Source organism: Miscanthus floridulus, chromosome 15 (assembly GCF_019320115.1).
Source record: "Miscanthus floridulus cultivar M001 chromosome 15, ASM1932011v1, whole genome shotgun sequence".
NCBI classification, from domain to species: domain Eukaryota; kingdom Viridiplantae; phylum Streptophyta; class Magnoliopsida; order Poales; family Poaceae; genus Miscanthus; species Miscanthus floridulus.
This window is the reverse complement of record NC_089594.1, coordinates 86,792,732-86,813,253: the sequence shown is the minus strand read 5'-3', so window position 1 is coordinate 86,813,253 and position 20,522 is coordinate 86,792,732. Positions and strand designations below refer to the sequence as shown.

General features: G+C 52.5%; 1 pseudogene; it reads right to left on the bottom strand.

The window, feature by feature from the left end:
- Positions 1 to 640: 640 nt before the first annotated feature.
- Positions 641 to 20,522, bottom strand: part of LOC136507851 (sterol carrier protein 2-like) — a 28,892-nt pseudogene continuing 9,010 nt past the window's right edge.

Here is a 20,522-nt window from a genome sequence, read left to right as displayed (position 1 = left end):
ATGGAGGCGGGGAAAGGGCGGGCCTGGTGCAAGCGGTAGAGTCTTACCGCCTGTGACCGGAAGGTCCCGGATTCGAGTCGCGGTCTCCTCACATTGCACAGGCAAGGGTAAGGCTTGCCACTGACACCTCCCCAGACCCTGCACAGAGCGGGAGCTCTCTGCACTCGGTACGTCTCCTTTTTCCATAGAGGCGGGGGCAGGCAGCGCTCGCTGGACGCCTCTGACGTGGATCCAGGCAGAGGAGACCGCCCTCCACGGATCCACGCAGAGAAGATCGCCCTCCTTGGACCCAAGCTGCGGACCTCCATGGCTTCACGCGTTGCAGCCGACTTCGGCCCCCTCGTCGTCGTGTGCTGTTGGCACTTCAGGAGCGGAGAAAAAAAAAGAAATAAATCAGCTAAAGAAGAATAATGCAGAGAGAAAAAAAAAACAGCACATATACAGAATAGTTTAAAATTGTGTAGTACTGTTTAAGTGATAGATTAACCAAGGCATTATCCAAATTCCACTGATAAAGATCAGATGATCGTGTGTTGTTCAATACCACGCATCCTATCAGGTACACAGCGGTTGAAGCCTACAAACCTTATTATCCAAACATGACCAAATAATACAATATGACCTCCTACAGCTTCGGTGGCTAGGGGAATATGTCAGGGGTGAACTTTTGCGCGGCGCTTATGCTCCCCTTGATCTTAATAGCTCCTCTGCACAGCAACAGAACTCATCAGCAAAAAACTCCCAATTCCCAAATATCCTGAACCTGGATGAAAAAGCAATGGCATGTTTTTTTTTTGTTCCCCTAATGGTTTACACCAAAATTTAGAAGAAGAGTTACAGGGACTCGAAAGCTCCCAAGATCATGTCATCAAGGAATCAATTGCTTGCAGATCGGAACTAGCTGATTCGGATGCAAAAACTGGAATCGGCTTTTTTCAGATAGCGCCAGCAGATAACGACGAAGGCTACGTTCAGCGACAAGACGAAACGTGTTCGACTCTACAAAAAGGAAAGATTAGAGTCCAAGTGTCGGTGTTTCGAGCAAACACCGGCTAGTAAATTTATAATTATTGCGCGTTAGACCCGGATGGTGCACTAAAGGACACAAGGTTTATACTGGTTCGGGCTAAATGTCCCTTCGTCCAGTCTGCTGCTGCTCGTGTTATCAGTACCGAAAAAGGTTCGTAGTAGGGGGTACAAACGGTCGAGAGAGGAACGGGTCCCAAGTCTCTGATGGAATGATCGAAAGGTCGCCGAGAGCTTAGTCGCTGCTCAGCTGTATGAGATATGTGTTGTTGAATTGTGTCGATCGATCTCTCTGTGAGTTGATCCGTCCCCTCAGCGGGGTACCCTGCCCTCCCTTTTATAGACCAAGGTGGAGCAGGGGGTTACATGTTGGAGAAAGGAGAAAAACCAGAGGCCAAGGAGCCCTTCCGAAGGTGTTGGATCCTCCTTTTCCGCTGAGCCAGCCTTGCTGACACGGGCAGACGGTGTTAGGGGTTGACACGTTCGCCGGACGCCTGTGTGTTGACAACGCCACGCCCTTACCTGATCAGCAAGTGGTCACATCCCGTCCCGCCTCTCCGGGCGGTGTGTCGGACAAGGGTGTTGACCTGTAGCCCCGTGGGGAGCAGACGACGCGGTGACTGTATGTTTGTCACTGTAGAGGGCGCGAGTCTCTTCTTGGACCATAGTGGTTGTCGTATGTTTATGTCAGGTTCCATGCCCGAGGGTTGAAGGCGGCGCCTACAACACTATTTGGACTCTGCAATGCCTAGAATGGGCTAAAGCGTCGTCCCGTCGTACCCTGAAGGTGCTTTTCTGCAGCGGTATAGGGCATGGTCATTGGTGCTGCGTTTGACTCGAATGTCCCGTCATACCCTGTGCTCATCATTATGAAGGAGTAGGGTGTAATCGCTCGGTGAGGTGGAGTCTGCCCTCGGCCGTCGGGCAAGGCGAAGCCTGTCCCCAGCCGTTGGGTGAGGCGGAGCCAGCCCTCAGGGGTCAGGCGAGGCGGAGCCCTCGGACGCTGGGCGAGGCGGAGCCCACCCTTGGTCGTCGGGCGAGGCGAAGCCAGCCCTTGGCCGTTGGGCGAGGTGGAGCCAGCCCTTGGGGGTCGGGCGAGGCGGAGCCCTTAGCCGTCGGGCGAGGCGCAGCCCGCCCTTGGACGTCGGGCGAGGTAGAACCAATCTTTCGTCGTTCGGGCAAGAAGCATAATAGCGTTCTCATCTTGATTGGAAGCATCGACGTTCGATGGTCATTAGTTCCACCACGTTAGGCACCCCAGTATTGGGTCCCCGGCAGTAGCCCCCGGGTGATTCGGGCAGAATCGCCTAGGCGGTGTTTCGGTTCGCTAGAGGCGATTCGGGCAGAATCACCTAGGGGTGTTTCGAACCCTTCGCGGGTAAGGCTTTGAGACTCGGTTTTTGTCAACTAGATAGCTGTTAAGAGAACCCTAGTATCCCGTTCGCGAGGATCACGTTCGGGGTCAGCCTGGCGGGGGCTCGACCGTAGATCGAGGCCCTACTAATGCTTGCGTACCAGCGTCTTAGTTGCTCGCGGGCCTGTCCCTCGTCGGGATGGCCATCGAGACTATCGGGCCGTCCCTTGGGCTTTTGGGGGCCACACGGACCGGATAAGACATTTTCTGGCCCGTATCCCCTCCGTGGGAAAAGAGTCCGATCCGCTCGGGAGGGTGAACCATCCGGCGTGATTTTGGTGGGAAAGGATAGGGATCGCGGGTGTGTATCCCGTGTCGTAACGCGGCGGTGTATCGTGGCAGGCTTAGAGATCAAGGCGGATGATTGCCCTTCTCGCATCCGTCGCCCCTATAAAACCACGGGGTTTGCCCCCAGGGTTCCGTACTTTGCCTTTTTGCCTTCGCATCGCCAACCTCCACCGCCAATCGCCAGAGCCTCCCACACTCGCATCGCTACCGCCGTCAAGCTCACGTCTACATCACCACCGCCATTGAGCTCGCATCCACCCCCCTCCCAACCATTTCAATGGAGCCATGGTGCACATCCAACATCATCCCTCAGCGCCTGGAGGGCCTCGTTCATTGTGGCCTCCTTTGCCCGCTGACCAACACCGAGGAGTGACGGCTATCTGGTGATGAGGATGAGCCGTTGCCGCCCGATGGGTATGTCGTGTCCTTCGCTCACTTCCATGAGCGGGGATTCGCCATACCTGCTCATAAGTTCCTTCAGGGGCTATTGGACTACTATCAGGTGGAGCTGCAACACCTTACCCCCAATGGGATCCAACACATTGCATCATTCATCGTCCTGTGCGAGGGGTTCTTGGGGATTGATCCCCACTTCGACCTGTGGTGGCATATCTTTGCCGTTAATCTTTTGAAGAGGCGGGTTGGGAAGCAAGAGCTGCACCCGCCGGTGGGGTGCATCGGTATTCACTTCCGCAACAACTGGGTAGATGCGTACCCATTGATGCGTCTATCGACCTCAAACAAGGGGTGGCATTTGCAATGGTTCTATGTCAAGGAAGACGCCGCCACCCCTTGCCAGTCTTCTCCAGGTGCGTCATCAAGGAGGCCCTGGGGTCATGGAGATGGGGCGTCCTGATCAAGGAGAAGAAGAACATCACCGACCTTCTCGTTGCCCTCCAATTTTTGAAGGATAGGGGCATAAAGGGATCGGGATCATTGGTGCCTACCATGCGAGGAGGGTGGCACCGCTAATGGCGTGCGTGCTTCCCCTACACTAGATGGCGCCTAGAGCGTCGTTTGAAGGGACGGTGCTTATCGACGAGGCGTTCCCTCCCTCCGAAGTGGTGCAGCGCATCAAGGAGGCGATGGAGTCTTCGAAGGACACCGCTGGCATCGTCCTTGATTTTGTGTTTCCAGTGCCGGGGCATCCCCCAATGCGGCCAGAACCGGGGTTTATTGACTTCGTAAGTTTTCTTTCTCCGTACTCCTTTTTCCTTGAATTTCTGACCCCTTGATGCTGACCTTGGGATGGTGGGACCAGCCAAGGCCACTATTCTTCAAGGAAAGCCTAGCTCTATTGTCGAAGGATCGAACCCTGGCAAAAGCGAACCGTATCACGACCGAGTGGGACAAAAAGACAAGGGAGCTCAGGAAGAAGAAATTGCTTCAGATGCAGCAAGCTCGTGATCGAGGAGAGGAGATAGGTAGTGATGACGATGACGATGAGGAGTTTGACGAGGTAGCAGCCGACATGGATTGGGATGTCCTGGAGGGCAAGGATTTGCTGATAGGCACCCAATCGTCCATGCAGGGACCCTTCCCGTTCCACACAGAGGGGAGCGAGTCCATGAGGCTAGTGGAGGTGGGCCGACCCTTTGGCCCATCCTCGGGGCCAGTGGGAGCTGGAGAATCTGGCGCCTGACCTAGGGTGCCAGCGGAGGATCAATGGATGGGGGGAGGTGGATCCACCGCTGTCGCCGAGGTGCTAATGGAGGGGGTGGCTCTGCTAGCGTGCCCCACGAGCTGATGAGGGCGGGCAAATCTGTTGCCATGCCAAGGTATCGTCGGAGGGGCAGCTCTATTGCCACACCCTCAGAGATAAGGGAGACAAGCCCCCCTGCCCGGGAGTAGGGGGTAGGCTCAAAGCGGTCCCACCCAGACGAGCCAGAGTAGGGGTCTGGGGGTTCGTCCCCAAAACATTCCCACCGCCCTAAGGTACCAGAGTAGGCCACTGATTCCCCTGTTCCCCCCTCCCCTTTTATTTTTTTGTTTTGACCTTATGCCTTTTTCCCTCCTGCAGACTCTTACGATGGGGACGCTCTCTAGGGATGGCGCCCAAGAAGAGCATTATCCTTCTGGTAGGAGGGATGCCGCTGCTCGACGTTGCCCCTATTTTGGGCAGGAGCGGCATTGATATTGGGGCCTCATTGGCCGATCCGACGGCGCCCGTGGTGGCGCCTGTGGTGGCGCCCGCACCCTCGATGGTTGCTGAGCAGGCGGCATCTTCCATGGTGGGCGCGGCACCACCGACTAAGGGTTCAGTGTCGCTGGTGGAGGTGGTCACGACCGGGCCAAGCCAGGGGCAGTCGGACGCAGCCACGGTGGTGTCCAAGGGGGCGGCACAATCTGTGCCTCTGGTGGCCCAAGCGACGGTGCCCGACATGGGCCAAACGGAGAAGGACATGGCCGAAGGGTCCCCAACCCTGACGAGCCGGGCACATACGTGGTGGCATTCGAGGGAGTAGCATAGTTGGTGCCACCGGAGGCCTAGGCGGAGGTGACCACAACCACGACAAATGTGATGCAGCAGGATGTTGCCACGGTGGCGTCCGAGGGGGCGACGCAGTCCACGACACCGGTGGCCCAGGCTACGGTGCTCGAGGTGGGCCGGATGGAGGAGCACATGGCCGGAGGGACCACGGGCATCGTGGCGGTGGTGGAGAGGACCAGCGGGGGGTTGCCCTCGGACCTGGTGCCGGGGGCAGCTGCTCACCCACGCGGGGTGATCTGCCGCTCCTCTGGATGGATCCCCAAGACTCAACATCAACTCTCTTCTCGCTCAACAATGCTGCCGAGAGCATAGAGCGGGGAGCCTTGACGAAGGGATCTCAAGGATGATGGGTGTCCTAGATCAGGCCCGGGTCGTCCTGCGCGACATTATTGTTCCCAATGGCTGGGTATCCGCTTGATCTTTCGTCTCACCTTGCTCTTGTCATCATGTATTTTTGTATTTTTTGACATTGGTCTTCTTTTCAGTCCCTCATTGCTTGTAGCCAGGAGAAATCCTAGTTCCTCCATGAGCAGAAGGTGGAGCAGGACCGCCTCACCGAGGAGGCTCGGCTGTGTGGAGATTTGAATGCCCAGCTCATCGCCACCCAGCAGTGGGAAACCGAGGCGTGTTGGGACATAGAGGTGATCCATGGGATGTTCGAGGACCTATCGGCGAGGGTGAAGCTGAACGAGGAGGTGGCCGCTAGGATCTGAAAGGAGCGGGACGAGCTGCTCCAGAAGGACGCCGAGGCCAGTCAGCGGGCCATTGAGGTCCTGGCTGAGCTGGAGATGGAGTGAGATCTCAGGCGGAAGGCCGAGGAAAGGTCTATGGCCCTATAGTAGAGGGCGAACTAGGATGTCGAGGTGATCTCCTAGCTACATGGGGAGCAGGACGAGCTGTGCTGGATCAAAGAAAGACTTCACTTAGAGCACGGCATGGCCCTTGAAGAGCGTGATTGGGCCATCCGAGAGCGCGGTGAGGCACATCGGGAGTCCGTGGGCCTCCAGGCAGATCTTGGAGATGCGGTGGCCCAAAGGCTGGAGGCTGAGGAAGTTTCTGCCAGTCTGGGCACGAAACTCACCAAGGTGCGGGGGATCCTTCAGGCCAAAAGCAATCAGCATGATCTTCTATGTGCCGCCATCGTGGTGGTCTGCGATGACCTATAGGTGGCGCAAGAGGAGGGGACTAGCTCCCTTTCGACTCGTGCCGCTGGTATCACAACGTGGGTGGGCCAGCTTGAGGAGGACGCCTTTCAGGCCAGGATCACCCAAGCCTTCACTGTTGCCCGGTCTCAATATGATCAGGTGATCAACTTGGAGGTAATGAGCCTCAGCTTCACGCCTAGCTATGAGGACTCCGAGCTAGACAAGATTGAGAAGCCGGTGACTCCCCTTGCGTGGGACCTGGCGAACAGGCTGAAAGGCATGGTTCTCCCTTCGAGGAAGTAGTTAGTCAAATAAGCTTGATAAATTTTTATCTATAATATGTTGACAAGTGTTGGTACTTTTGTGTTTAGAAACAGGTTCATGACTCTGTTTTGTAATTTTGTTTCGTTCGTTTGATCCTACCTTCTTCCTTTTTTTGCCATGAAAAAGACTTATGCGATCCGACCCTTCCGCTCATTAAGACTGTAGGGCTTGAGGTCTTTAGGGGAAATTTTAATTATGCTGGTGAACAAAATTGTCATAGACGTCTGGCCATGGGCTTTTTGTAGTCTTACCTATCTATTCCCCTAGACCTTGCTGCCAGTCTTGATGCGAGGAAAATGTCTGATGTAATGACTGTTTCGAAAAAAGAAAGGAGGTGCTCATACCTTTGTCAGCCCTTGAGTGACATCCGACCCTTTGCGTTCGCTGGGGCTGGATGTTACTGGAGACCGGAGTGAGGGTAGTGAACTTAGTCTTGCATTCGCACATACCCCTTACTTAGGATTTTGGTGATCGCTGCATGACCGTGCGTTTGGTCTTGTTGCTGGTCTGGCCTTCCCTGAGCCCCTGCGCGTGGTGGGGATTCGATCAAGGGCCAGCTCGTTTTGTGACTGTTGCCCATCCGTGTTTTTTCATAATGGGAGGGGTCGAGGCGATGTTGCTTGCCTCGGCGGCTCGAGCAACGTGCCTAATGAGCTCGTTAAAGGCCATGGAGGCTCATCCGTGTTTTCTCCCCTAGCTCTTTTGGACGTGAGGTGGCCTTAGACCCTTTGCGGGTCAGCCTTTGAACCTCGATCTCTCGATCTCGGATTGAGCGGCTCGAGCTCCCAAGCCCCTTGGGGACCGATAGGGGTCGGTCGTGTTTCACGCATCACCCTGTCCTCAGTTTCTACAACCGAAGGGGCTGAGTTGATGACACTTGCCTCGATGGCTCGAGTGTCATGCTCAATGAGCTCGCTAACGGGTATGTTCATGTGGAATCCGGGTCCATCATTCGCTGACGGGGTTGGCATAGCCCTTATGTGGCATTCCACTACTTCTTAACCTGCCTCCCGGTAGATGCTCGAGCCATTTGGTAGGCTCAGGTGGCCCATTGGCCTCTCCTCGATGGAGATTCTGTGGGTTTGGCTCAAGGTTAGAATCGAATGAGAAAGGTCGAGATGTCCCTGTCCACTTCTGAGCGGGGGTCGGGCAAGGCCACTGGGGCTCGTCTTGGTTGTTCTCCCCAAGCTCTATTTGACGTGAGGCAACCTTGAGCCCTTTGCAAGCTAGCCTTTGAACCTCAGTCAGTCACTACTCATTTTGAATGAGGCGGCTACCCCTTCGTGACGCGACACAAAGCGTTGAGATGCAGCGATTTGCATATGCAATGTTTGGATGTATGGTTTTTAATGTATGACTTAATTGAAACAAAAAGCAGGGGTCGGTAACATTACCTTGGTGGCATGAGCAATGGGAAGGTCTTACCAGACATGTCCGTGCAGGGTTAGGGTCTGACATTTACGATGAGGTCAGTGTAACCTACATAAGCATTGCCATTTTTCATTTTTGTCTCTTGGCGTGACCCGAGCCGTTCGATTGGTTTAAGCGACCTGACAGTTTCTCCTTGAAGGAGATTCTGCAGGAGGACCCCTCCGAACCCTTCTTGAGAAGGCAGGAGCTAAAGCTTGCGATGCGGGGAATAATGAATTCGATTATGCTGGTGAACAAAAACACCATAGCCATTGGGGCGTAGGGTCTGGTGGTTCGTCCAGTTGTATTCAAAGTTTTACACCCACACACCGTGCTTTTGGTTTTAGATGTAAGGAGGGGTCAGGCAAAGTGGATGTCTAAACAGGTAGACACTCTCGGTAGCCCTCGAGTGGTGTCCGTGCCCCTACCGTTGCCGGGGTCAGAAACTCGGTAATGAAATCAACATGCAAAGTAAGAACACAGAGGTGCTTATCTTTCAGTGGCCGTTCGTTCGTCGTTTTGCCTGGGTCATCCGATCGACCCAGGAGGTTTGTTGGGCCACCCTGAATGGGGGTACTGTCGTCGGGTCATTCCACGGTCCTACCTGGGGAAGCGAAGAGTCACCTGCATACGGGTGTGCCCTGGTTCTCATGCCCGGTGCACATTAGTGGTGGGCCCCACCCTGGTAGTGTCCTATTTGACTAGGTGACATCTCGTCAACCAGAGCATGTCCTGTTGGTTCTGCCATGTCCCTTCGGATTCCCGTCAGCATTGATTTCGCATCTGCATTGAATAGGGGAAGGCAGAGAGTTTTTCGATCCAACCTTTTGCCTTTCCTCAAGCTATTGCGCCCCTTCTTTAAATAGGGAGGGGGAGAGGGGTTCTCGTCCTATTCCCTTGCTAGCCTCTGAGCCGCTACCTCTTCTCCTTCCTTTCCACTGAATGCGTTCGTGTGTCGCAGCGGTTCCTAAGTGAGAGGGGGTAATGCGAGGGAGAGGAGAACTCATAGATCCATTTGTGAATCTAGAGTGTGATGTCGAGCTAGAGGTCATCCAACGTAGATGAGATGGTGCGGGCAGCCTTTGCTAAGAAGGGGCCACTACTGCCAAAGGAGGGGGGCACTAGAGGGTGCTGAGTGTCATTGGCTTTGCCATCGTTCATTGCGGCCTTCCTTTGGTGGGAGGCGCTCCCCACCCAGACACCGTTGTTAGGGTTGCGACTGATGATGATGGCGTAGTCCCTAGACACCCTGGCAGAGGCGCCATTGTCAGGGTTGTGGCTGATGACGATGGTGTAGTCCCTGGATGCCCTGGCGGAGGCGTCATTGTTAGGGTCACGGCTGATCACGATGGCGTAGTCCCTGGATGCCCCGATGAGGGCACCACAGTCACCGGCGTGGTGCTCGACATTGCAGATGACCACGCCTTTGAGGATCCCATGGAGCGGTAGGACGTCATCGATGGACAGCGTAGCGCGGCAACCGTAGTAGTGCTCACAGTAGGGCTGGGCAAAAAATTGTAATCGAATGAGTCGTGGGGAAGCCCTCGTGTGAACAGTTTTTTGTACTTATGAATACCTCAACCCTTTTTGTGATGAAATCACTTTGTAAGTGATGGTTTTGTGCAAGAAATGAACAAGTTCTTAAGTTTTGTTATGGCAAACAATTTTTCAACTCTTCTCCTCTTTTAGCAAAAGAGGTTTTAGTGCCTTCCGACCCTTCCCATAGTTAAGGTCGCAAAAAACTCAGAGTGTGGGTTAGTCAATTCTGATCACGTTGGTGAGCAAGGAGGCCATAGCCACTAGGGCGTGGGCTTCCCGTAGTCCTACCAGTTGTACTCAGGATTGGTTCCTGAAATCCTAGCCCTTATGACTTGTTTATGAGAAGAACAGAAAACTTAGAGAATGTTTACAAAGGTAACACAGGAAGTGTTTGCAAGATAAACGTACTTATATCACCTATATCAGCCCCCAAGTGAGGTCCAACCCCTCGCAATTTGCAGGGGTCGGATGTTCACTAAAGATCAGGGATTTCTGAAGGCAAAAACTGATAAGGAAAAGTATGTGTTTATTAAGGGTAAAAATGGCATAGCTTCTCAATGTTCTAGGCTTTGGTGAAGACCTTGTCGTCGATGGTTTTCAACTTGTAGGCGCTTGGCCGAAGTACTTCTACGATGACGTATGGCCCCTCCTAGGGTGTGGAGAGCTTGTGGCGGTCCTTGTTGCTTTGTACGAGGCAAAGAACTAGGTCCCTGATGTTGAAGGCTCAGTCCTGCACCCGTCGGCTGTGGTACCGACGCAGCACCTGCTAGCACTTGGCCAAATGAAGGAGGGCGATGTCACGAGCTTCGTCTAGATAGTCCATGGTGACTTCGTGGGATGTCTCGGCTCCCTGTTCATCGTACGCTCTAATTCTTGGCGCTCCATAGTCGAGGTCTGTCGGGAGGACGGCCTCGGAACCGTAGACCATGAAGAAAGGCGTGTAGCTAGTGGCCCAGCTGGGAGTTGTCCTCAGACTCTAGAGCACCACAGGGAGCTTAGTGACCTAGTGTGCGCCAAATTTGTTTAACTGGTCAAAGATCCTAGGCTTGAGGCCCTGTACGAGCATGCCATTTGTGCGCTCAACCTGCCCGTTCGTTTGGGGGTGCGCAACGGCAGCCTAATCGACCTAGATGTGTTGTTCATCGCAGAATCGAATGAACTTCTTATCGGTGAACTGTGTGCCGGTGTATGTGATGATGGAGTTCGGTAATCCAAAGCGGTGGATGATGTCAAGGAAGAACATCATAGTTTGCTCGGACTTGATCACGGAGATCGGTCGAGCTTCGATCCATTTTGTGAACTTATCTATGGTGACAAGCAAGTGGGTGAAGCCCCCGGACACCTTTTTGAGAGGCCCAACCAGGTCAAGCCCCTAGACCATGAAGGGCCACGGGATGGGGATCATCTGGAGTGCCTGGGCCAAGAGGTGAGTCTACCAAGCATAGTACTGACACCCTTCGTAGGTGCGTACAATTTGCTCGGCGTCGGCTACTGCAGTGGGCCAGTAGAAGCCCTATTGGAACATGTTCCCAACCAAGGTTCTCGATGCAGCATGGTGACCGTAGACCCCACTATGGATGTCGCTCAGTAGAAGTCTCCCCTGTTCGATGGGGATACAGAGTTGCAGGATCCTGGTGTGGCTCCATTTGTAGAGTTCACCCTCTATAAGACCAAAGGATTTGGCGCGACGTGCGAGCTGTCGAGCCTCCATCTTGTCCATCGGCAGCATGTCGTGGAGGAGGTAGTCGAGGTAGAGTGTTCTCCAGACATCTAGAGGGTCAAGCTCTATCGCTGGATCCTCTTCAAGCCATGACATCGGGACCGGGCAGAGCCATCAGTTGGTCAGCCCCTGAGGCTAGATCAGATGGGCCATGGTCGGCCCATTCTGACCCCTCATAGCGTACTAAGGGTTTGTGTTGGTCACTGGCGAAGACGCCCATTGGTACCAGTTCTCGACCAGACGCCGCCTTCGCGAGCGCGTCGGTCGCCTCATTGAGGCGCCTTGGGATGTGATTGAGTTCGAGGCCGTTGAACTTGTCCTCCAGCCGTTGGACCTCCTGGCAGTATGCAGCCATCTTGGCATCATGGTAGCTTGACTCCTTCATGACTTGGTTAATGACTAGCTGAGAGTCACCCTAAATGTTGAGGCGTCGGATGCCCAACTCGATGGCGATGCGTAGACCGTTGATGAGTGCTTCATATTTGGCCACATTATTTGATGAGGGAAAATGGAGACAAACCATGTACCTCATGCGGACCCTGAGGGGTGATATGAAGACCAACCCCACACCAGCGCCCTTCTTCATTAGTGATCTATCAAAGTACATTGTCCAGTACTCTTGATCGACGACTGCCGATGGCATTCCATGAAGTCGGCCAATACCTAGGACTTGATCACTGTTCAGGAGGCATACGTGATGCCTTGGTCCATCAGCTCGAGCGCCCACTTTGCGGTTCTTCTAGTGGCATCCTAGCTATGGACGACCTCGCTAATCGGGAATGACATCACGACTGTCACAGGGTGTGACTCGAAGTAGTGGCGTAGCTTCCTCTTGGTGATGAGGACGACATACAGGAGCTTCTAGATTTAGGAGTAGCGGGTCTTGGAGTCAGATAGTACCTCGCTGATGAAGTACACAGGACGCTGGACCCCAAGGGTGTGTCCTTCCACCCACTCTACTACCAGGGCAGCGCTGACTACTTGCGTGGTGGCCGCTATGTATAGCAGGAGGGATTCTCTGTCACTTGGAGGAACTAGGATCGGGGGCTTTGTCAGAAGCAACTTGACCATGTCAAGTGCCTCCTGGGCCTCAGATGTCCACTCGAAACGGTCGGCTTTCTTCAGGAGTTAATAAAGGGGAGACCTCATTCACCGAGGCACGAGATGAATCAACTGAGTGCGGCGAGGCATCCCGTGATTTGCTGAACCCCCTTTATGCTCTGGATTGGGCCCATCCTTGTGATGGCTGAGATTTTCTCCGAGTTGGCCTCGATGCCACGCTCGGAGACAATGAAGCCGAACAGCATGCCCCTCGAGACCCCAAAAACACATTTTTCAGGATTGAGTTTGATGCCATTCGCTCGGAGTTTTGCAAAGGTCTGCTCAAAATCAGCAACTAGGTGGTCAGCCCGTCTGGACTTAACTATGATGTCGTCGACGTAGGCCTCGACGGTCCGCTCGATGACATCTTTGTAGCATTTGAGCATACAATGCTGGTATGTAGCCCCAGCGTTCTTCAGACTCAACGGCATCATGACATAACAGAACAATCCGAAGGGGGTGATGAAAGACGTCGCGAGCTGGTCAGACTCTTTCATCGCAATTTGATGGTACCCGGAGTACGCGTCATGGAAGCAAGGGGCTTCGTACCTCAAGGTAGAGTCAACTATTTGGTCTATGCGCGGCAAGAATGGGTATGCCTTGTTGAGACCTATATAATCAACACACATCCTCCATTTCCCACTCTTTTTTCACACAAGAACGGGATTAGCTAACCAGTCTGGGTGGTATACTTCCTTGACGAACCTGGCGGCCGATAGTTTTGCTATCTCTTCACTGATGGTCCTGCGCTTCTTCTCGTCAAAGCGATGCAGGCGTTGCCTCACCGGCTTAGAGCCTAGGTGGATCTTCAAGGTGTGTTCGGTGACCTCCCTCGGAATGCCTAGCATATCCTAGGGTTTCCATGCAAAGATGTCTTTGTTGTCGTAGAGGAAGTCGACGAGTGCGCCTTCCTATTCAGAGTATAGCTTGGTAGCGACACGTACCATTTTATCCTCAGAGCTACTGGGATCTATGAGGACCTCCTTAGAGTCCTCTACTGATTTGAATGACCTGGTTGATTTCTTCGCATCGGGTGCTTCTTTGGTGACCTCTTCCCTGAGCGTGGCAAGCTCTATGGAGGCGATGATTGCTGTGGCGTGACCGTAGCACTCGACCCCGCACTCGTAGGTGCGCTAGAAATAGGTGCCAATGGTGATGACCCCATGGGGACCCAACATCTTCAGTTTGAGGTATGTATAGTTGGGGACGGCCATGAACTTCGCATAACATGGGCGTCCTAGGATGGCGTGGAAAGTTCTGAGGAATCCCACCACCTTGAAGGTGACGGTCTCAGTCCTGTAATTGAACTGATCCTCGAAGGTGATGGGTAGATCGATCTACCCTAGTGGCATGGCCTATTTGCCAGGCATGATGCCATGAAAAGGCGCTCGGGTTGGGTGGAGGTTCACCCGGTCGACGCCCATCTCATCGAGCGTCTTGGCGTACATGATGTTGAGGCCGCTGCCCCCATCTATCAGTACTTTGGTGAGCCGCTTTGGGCTGACGATCGGGTCGACGACAAGTGGATACCTCCCTGGGTGTGGGACAGTGTCTGGATGGTCAGTTCGGTCGAAGGTTATGGCAGACTCTAACCACCGGAGGAACATAGGTGTGGCCGGCTCGGTTGTATAGACCTCACGGCGCGTGACCTTCTGGCGCCGATTGGAGTCATAGGCCGCTGATCCTCCGAAGATCATGAGGCAGCCATCCGGCGTAGGAAAGCCATCGTCCTTCTCCTTGGCGTCGTCCATAGTGGGAGGTGGGTCCTTCCCCTATCCCCCTTTGTTGGAGCTTCTGGACAAGAATTTATGCATGAGTTCGCAATCCTTGGACAGATGCTTGACCGGGAAAGCATGGTTTGGGCATGGCCCCTCAAGTAACTTTTCAAAGTGGTTCAAAGTGCCCTCCATGGGCTTTCGGCCACCCTTGCGGTCAGCAGTGGCCATGAGCAAGTCCTCGCGCTGTTGCTTCTTATCTTTCCTTTTGGTGGAACGATTGGAGGCGCCTTCGCCGGCACCCTCATCCCACCTTGCCTTGCCCTCAAGACAGTCGAAGATCGCTCCGACCACCTCTTCTCCTAAGGCATGGCTGGTGGTGATGTCTAGGAGTTCCTTGGTGGTTTGTAGGCCCTTGTGCCCCCAGCTTATGAACCAAAGACTCACAGGTAGTCCTGGATAGGAAGGCTCCTATCATGTCAGCGTCGGCGATGTTAGGGAGCTCGTTGCACTACTGGGAGAAGCACCGGATGTACTCGTGGAGGGTTTCATCGGCTTTTTGGTGGTAGTTTTTGAGGTCCCATGGGTTCCCGGGGTGCTTGTATGTGCCCTAGAAGTTCCCCACAAAGATCTCCTTCAGATCCGCCCAACTCTGGATCACGTTGGATGGTAGGTGTTCCAACCACACCCAAGCCGAATCAGCCAAGAACAATGGAAGGTTGTGGATAATGAAGTCATCATTATCCGCACCACCAGATTGACAGGTAAGCCGATAGTCTTCAAGCCAAAGCCTAGGGTTTGTCTCCCTGGAGTACTTAGGGATATTAGTAGGTGGTCGATACCTTGGTGGGAACGTAGCGTTGAGGATGTGCTGACCAAAGGCCTGAGGGCCTGGTAGGCTGGGGCTCGGGCTCCGGTCCTTGCCATTGTCGTACCGTCCGCCGCGTCGAGGATGATAGCTGCGGTGGGCTCCTTCCCTTGGGTCACCGTAGGTGCACCTACGGGCGTCGATGGTGCTACGTGCATCACGGTTGTGGTTGAGACGCTGATGTATCTGCGTCGCAACGCACTACCAGCCACATTGTGGTGCCCGGTGGACTGATGCGTCCCTAGCGGGACGCGCCGAGGGCATGCGTTGGCTGGTGTCGAGCTTGTGTCGCCAAGACAATGAACTCTCTACCTGCTGCGCTGCCGCATGCTCAAGCAGTGTGCGAATTTCGCGGTGGGCCCGGCGATCCTCGAGCGTTGCGGCCTCTAGAAAGCCATGGAGAAAGGCCGTTGCGGCGGCAATGTTCTAGCTCACCTGAGCAAAGTGAGGAAGGGTTTCATTATCGGCGATGATCCTTCAGTTCACATCATGGGCCATGGTGCTTGCGTGCCCACCGTCTCTGCGGCGTTCGTTCTCCCGATCGACCAGCACGTATTCCCGAACAAGCTATTGTCCAGCTTCATTGATCTCCTGCTTTTAGGCCTTTAGCAGCTCCACCCCTACATGGGGCGGGGCCACCGTTCTTCCTTCGGTTCCATTGCCGACGTTGCCTAGTGGGGTAACCTCCTTCTTGGAGGCGCTTTCGACGCGTCCCTTGGGGGTTTTCGCCATGAAGCATTCCTGGGAGGGATGATGGCTCCCCATGCCGGAGTTAGAGCCAGAGTCTGACCCTGGACCTTTGCCAAGGAGGCCATGGAGGGATTCTGTGATGCTTTTGATCATCCCCATGAACTTGTTGTTTGTGGGGGATGGGATCATGTGCCGTGCCACGAGGTGGATTATGGTTGCCATGGTGTTGCGGAGACCGAACAGAAATGCCATCGAGGTGCTCCACGCGGAGTGTTCCAGAGAGAGGGTGAGGTGGCGTGGGTCCTCCCTAGACGGCTGGGATCCGAGGGAGTCGTCGGGCTGGCGCTCAAACCTCCTATAGCTGGAGCTGATGGAGGGGAGAGATTGAATGGCGAGATGGGCCAATGCCAACTCTCCTCCCACCGTGACAATGAAGTCCAGGTCACCGAAACGCACATGCGCGCCCGGGACCTAGCTGATTGCATGGTTAGCCATCTGAGGCCTAATTTGGAACGCGCAAAGGCCCCTATCTGGCGAGTCAACTATTGGTGTTTCGAGCAAACACCGGCTAGTAAATTTATAATTGTTGCGCGTTAGGCCCGGATGGTGCACTAAAGGACACAAGGTTTATACTGGTTTGGGCTGAAAGTCCCTATGTCTAGTCTGCTACTGCTCATGTTATTAGTACAAAAAAGGTTCATAGTAGGGGGTACAAATGGTTGAGAGAGGGATGGGTAGTCTGTGATGGAATGGTCAAAAGGTCGCCGAGAGCTTAGTCGCTGCTCAGCTGTGTGAGATATGTGTTGTTGAATCATGTTGATTGATCTCTCTGTGAGTTGATCCATCCCCTCAGCGGGGTGCCCTGTCCTCCCTTTTATAGACCAAGGGGGAGCAGGGTTACATGTTGGAGAAAGGAGAAAAACTCACAGAGAGATCAATCGATGTTCTCGTTTCTCCGAAGGTGTTGGGTCCTCCTTTTCTGATGAGCCAGCCTCACTGACACGGCCAGACGGTGTTAGGGGTTGGCATGTTCACCGAATGCCTTTGTGCTAATGATGCCATACCCTTACCTGATCAACAAGTGGTCACATCCCATCCCGCCTCTCCGGGCGGTGTGTCGGACATGGGCGTTGACCAATAGCCCTGTGGGGAGCGGACGGTGCGGTGACTATATATTCATCACTGTAGAGGGCGCGAGTCTCTTCTTGGACCATAGTGAATGTCGTATGTTTATGTCAGGTTCCGTGCTCGAGGGTTGAAGGCGGCGCCTACAACACTATTCAGACTCTGCCATGCCCGGAATGGGCTAAAGCGCCCGTCCCATCATACCCTGAAGGTGCTTTTCTGCAGCGATGTAGGGCATGGTCCTTAGTGCTGCGTTTGACTCAAATGTCCCGTTGTACCCTGTGCTCGTCATTATGAAGGAGTAGGGTGTAATCGCCTGGCAAGGCGGAGTCTACCCTCTACCGTCAGGCAAGGCGGAGCCTATCCCCAGCCATCGGGCGAGGCGGAGCCAGCCCTCGGGGGATAGGCAAGATGGAGCCAGCCCTTAGCCGTCGGGCGAGGCAGAGCCCTCGGACGCCAGGCGAGGCAGAGGCCGCCCTCGGTCGTCGGGCAAGGCGAAGCCAGCCCTTGACCATCGGGCGAGGTGAAGCCAGCCCTCGGGGGTCAAGCGAGGCGGAGCCAGCCCTTAGCCATCGGGTGAGGCGGAACCAGTCTTCTGTCGTTCAGGCAAGAAGCGTAGTAGCGTTCTTGATTTGATTGGAAGCGTCGATGTTTGATGGTCATTAGTTCCACCTCATTAGGCACCCCGGTATTGGGTCCCCGACACCAAGTTATCTTAAATTAGGAATGTTTTCTTTGGAGTCAAAATTTGTGATGAGTCGTGCTTAGGCAGGAGTCATGCATAGGTCTTGGGTATAAGTATCAAACCCCAGCTATTGTAAGAAACACACAATCAATCAAATACAAATCAATTAGTTTTTTTGGCTCTAGCCACCCCTTCGGAGTAGTAGAGTAGATCTTGGCAAGTTCTTCAGCAAGTATGGCTGCATCGATCCGGTCGACCTCCACTGCTTGTTGTAAGTACCGTCATGGCTTATACCTCTGTTCGTACGGCTGCATCGATCCGGTCGACCTCTACTGTGACTTTGGTATAAGTTAGTTATCGATTCTTGTCTAGTTCAAGTATGGCTGCATCGATCCGGTCGACCCCCACTGCATGAATTAGATCAAGGTCAAGTTATCGGCTCTACCTTAAAATAGCAGTCTTTGGTAGATTCATTAAGTTACCGATATTGCTTATTACTTTCATTGTTTATCTAATTATAGTAATATCACTCTGCTCAATTGAGATTGATTTGGATCGGCCTTATATCTTATTTAACCCATCGTTTGCTAATCTAGAACTAACCTAATCTACACCCTAAATGATGAGTTATGTTTTTATCGGCTGTTTTATATCAATCTTAATCGTGCCTAGCGTGTGGTTAAGGCATGTTGCATCTTGAGTAGATCTATTGGCTAGCGAAAACCGTTCCATGGCCTGTTATCACGGCCTATGTGATTCTGCCTCACACCCCACTGTTAGCACTGTGGAGTGGGGATCGTTATTTAGTAGATCTATTCCTAGTAAGGCATGACCCTAACTGTGTTTTAGCCGATGTCGAGTGCTTTCACAAACAATTTGCGTCATGAGACCGTTGAAGTAAAGATAGGTTGAAAGATGTGTCAGCCCCATGATCTTGTTATTGTGTTACGGCCTGCATGATTCTGCCTCATGCCCCACTGATATTGGTAATGAGTTAGGGTCATCAAGTCTATCGTTATTTCTACGGCCTGCATGATTCTGCCTCATGCCCCACTGGTCATAGCGATAGATGAGATCTAACATGTTCACTAGATTTATCTTTATTAAATGATTAAATGGTATTGAATTGTTTCTTTATATAAAAAAGGGGTTCGGTTACTTGTAATCATTGGCTTAGCATAAACCTATCATTGTTGATATCTTATTGCCATTGATTAATATTTGTTTAAATGATGATATTTACCCTGAATGATAACCAATTCCTCTTATACAACCCAATGAGCTTTAATCAATTTATTCTTATGAATATGCTAGAATCGACTATTTAGTCGATCTCCTCTCATATCGGCTCTCACAGCCGCACATTCGGGACTATCTGGCAACACCGGCAAGTTCCGCCCTTAATTACTGATAAACTTTCTCTCCTTGTTAATTACAGGGTCAAATTGACTAGCACGCCTCAGAAGGATTGCGTAGGATCGACCATCCCTGAGCTGAAGCTAGGCGGATCTGCTCCATCGAGCGGACCCTTCCGGCTTGCTGTGTGTGTCCTTGGCATGGGACAAAAATTCTGTGTCGACACACGTTTCTGGCACACTCGGTGGGACACCACAATCGTCTTGGCGGCTCACAACAACGACGACATCCTTATGGTACATTGTGAAGATCTACCTGATAGAGATAAAGATGTCATCGGCAAAGGTACGGAAGAATTTTAGAAGAAGTGTTTGTTGTCCTACACCAAAACACGTGACAACACAATTGTTCAAAAAAATCCACTACCAAGAGTTCTACTACACAGACAGACAGATACAGTCAAAGCTGAAGACAGGTATTTCTTTACAGAAGCCCTAGACAAATATGTTCGTGATGCCATATCAAGCCGTAATGAAGCCTTCGTGGATGCATTTCACAATGCCATGAAAGAGGCGATTCATGGGATTCCAGTTGGTCAGGTTGGATCGACTCGTTATAACATTCTAGATCCGTCAAACCAAGGGACTAATCAAGTCGCTACCAGCCATCAAGAAGCAGCACCGGCTGGTAGTGGTGATGTCCAGACAATTCAAGGTTCGTCTGAACAAGCTCAAGGTACTACTATGCATCAGATATAGTACAATACTAGACCATCAATACAGCATGTGCAACAACCGGCGGGGCAAAGTTAGAACTAGATGATAAATTTTGGCACATCAGGCCACGTACCATCGTCGGCTCAAAAAATAGCACCATCAATTCAAAGGATCCGTAGAGATATAGATCCTTATATCTATAATTAGAGAGTTCAAGCAGCAAGCCAGCAGAGGACTCAATAGATCGAGATTCCACAAGGGTATCACTATGGCACAGATTATTATACCCTCCACATGATGCCAAATCTAGGATATCAAGGCACGTGAGATTTTAGTCCATAGATGGGTCAACAAGTACAAAGAAATCCAAACCCGCAAGCTGACGAGTTGCTACTAAGGGTGATCGAGATGATGAAGAATTAGTTCAGTCTAAAGCCAAAAGAGCTGGCCTTTTCATACAAACGCCCATATCTAGAATGGTATGATTTGGTCGCTCTTCTCACAAATTATAGGCTCCCAGAATTTGCTAAGTTTACTGGCCAAGATAGTACAAGCACGATAGAACATATCAGTCGGTATCTTACACAATTGGGCGAAGCGTCAGTTGAGGATGCCCATCGAGTTCGTTTCTTCTCTCTGTCCTTATCAGGGCCAGCCTTCACTTGATTTTCATCATTGCCAGTCAATTCCATTGCCAATTGGGCTGACCTAGAGAAGAAGTTTCATACATATTTTTATACTGGGACTGGAGAAAAGAAGATTACCAATCTGACAACTATAAGACAGAAGATTAATAAATCGGGCACTGAATTTCTTCAGAGGTTCCAAGAAATCAGGAACTTGTGCGTCTCCTTAAACTTGGCCGATAACCAACTAGCTGCTTTAGTTGTTCAAGGAATGCTACCAATA